This window comes from Nicotiana attenuata, unplaced genomic scaffold (genome assembly GCF_001879085.1).
Source record: "Nicotiana attenuata strain UT unplaced genomic scaffold, NIATTr2, whole genome shotgun sequence".
NCBI lineage: Eukaryota > Viridiplantae > Streptophyta > Magnoliopsida > Solanales > Solanaceae > Nicotiana > Nicotiana attenuata.
In genome coordinates, this window is record NW_017674124.1 from 94,184 (window position 1) to 96,608 (window position 2,425).

Genomic DNA, 2,425 nt, shown 5'->3' on the forward strand with positions numbered 1-2,425 from the left:
GAAATCATGCCTATAGGAAATGCATATGCATTAGGCAAAATGTAGGGTAATTAAATAATTACCTCTTCTTACCAATTCTTAACAAACTTTTTCTTAATCAGATATAGATATCATAGGATTCCGTATCAATTTCGTCCGATTCTTCTTAAGCAATAACAATCTGTTAACTGGTCTCTAATGTCTTAATGTTTTCAGCCTCAATCTTTTGACAAAAACTCTTTTGAATCAGTATAAATTTGAGTTCTTCAAATGAGCACCTCTTCTGAAATGGTTTCTTTCTAAAATTCTGCCTAAACATTTTCCAACTAAGTTTTGGTCTTCCTGAAATTGTCTTTAAAACAGTTCTGCAGTTTACTCTTTCCTTAAGTATTTCTGAATCTGGAACTCCTTTTATGGTTTATACTCATGATTCTCTTAAAACTTATTTCTAAACTGACTGCAGTCTGTACTTTCCGGCATTAGACTACTTTTCTAGAACCAGTACTTTCTAAATCACTCGCTTAAAATACCTTAAGTTCTGACAATTGGATCCAAGTTGTCTAATGTGGGCTTCCTTTCTAAACGTATGTATCGAACCAGTCCGCTCGCCGCTTAATTTTTAATTTTAAAGACCAAACCAGTATGTGTAAAGGGATGCTAAACTATATGTTATCTGATTTACGGGGTTTATGTGAGCCTTACCTGTTTGTCTGTTCATTCCCCCTACTTGTTACTTGTTTTTGAATGTCGATTAGAATTTTTGTCCTTTAAACTCCATAAAGGCCCATCCCTTTCTCCCCCTTTTAGGATTAGAAGTCCTAATGCCCCAGGACTGATAGCTTGGGACGGGTAATAGCATGCAATAGGCAAACGATACCATTCCGCGCTCCAATACCTTAACGGGGTGGGAAAGGGTAGACATGGAGATGATGATTACACGATAACACTATGCGTACAATTGAGTACCAGTGTTGTGCGAATGATCCATGTAATATATAAACCTAGGCCCCCCCTCCCTCTTTATTAGTTTAACAATTTTCTGAATCTTAAAAAGATGCTGCACTTTCGACTTCTGTTTTTCACATAATTTTCAGATTGTTCGCACTAAGTACTTGATTTCTTCCTACTTGCACTTTTTAACTAAAACTGCTCCTTCCCTAAAATTCAGCACTTTTTTTTTAACCTTTTGTGCTCCTTATTTGTAATAATTTTCTCGTATATGCAATGCTTGCTTGTTTACTTGTTTGTTTGCATTCAAAGTCACAATTGTAGCATGGTCGGGAACCACACTAGTGGATCTTGAGGGGTGCCTAACACCTTCCCCTCGAGATAATTTCTAGCCCTTACCCAAACTCTTGTTCTTCATCTCAAATTCTTCCTTAAAGTGTCCTAATGCACTATAGTCATTAGGTGGCGACTCTTCAAACTCCAAAAACCCAATTCTCGCAAGGGAATAGAGTTGTCCTCCCGAATGTCGTGAACCCGATTCCGCGAGGAAAAAGGGGGCGTCGACAGCATGGCGACTCCGCTGGGGATTCTTTAGGCTTTTACCATTGCATGCTATATGTGACTTTATTGCTTTTGTTTAATGCCTTTATTTGAAACTGACTTGTTTCTTTTGTTTCTTTTTCTTTAATTACTTTCATTTACCGCTTTCCATCAATACCGTTGTAATTTTTGAGCAATTATTGTAATCATTATGAACGTGAAAATACATGACAATTTGTTTCATTCTTGTAATTGCATCTTCAACATCATATTCCACTCGTGCCAAACAAATACCATAGCAACGCTTATAATGAGTTGTTGCGCTCTTCCGATATTATTACCCCCTAAATTTGGCAAAGGCGTATTTGCGATAAAACCAGTCGATCAGCGGTGCAGTCGACGGTTCCGTGCCTTTCCCTCTTGAGTTGTCCGCTCAAGGGTACCTGTCTAATACCCCAATAGAAACCTTACTCCATTTAAACTGTACATGCATCATGGTCAAACCTAGCCGAGTCAGTTATGTTGTCCACATAATGACTCATTAGGATAGCCTTGTCCAAAGTCCACCGGGTTTCCTTGAAACCCAAACGGACACCTCCATGTTTTGTGCATTTATTTGGAGAACTAAATGCTTTTATGCTAATTATTGGTTTAAATAGTCGAGTCGGGTAGGGGGTATGGTCTTAACCCTTTTGTTTTGCAGAAAATGGAGAACAAGGTCCCCGACTTCGGTATGGTCAGTATACCCTCACTCTTGCTGACCTGGTGGAGGAATCTCCCATCAAGTGACCAAATCAATGAATGGAAAGAGAGGGTCACCAAGGCTAGCGAAAAGCTGGAATATCTGGAATACAGTCTGTTGGAATTGGAAGGAAAAGTAAGAAAAAGAGTCACCGACTGCCAGAACGCTGAGGGAAACGAAGGAGAACGCCTGGCAAAGGCATTTTTACTGGTGAAC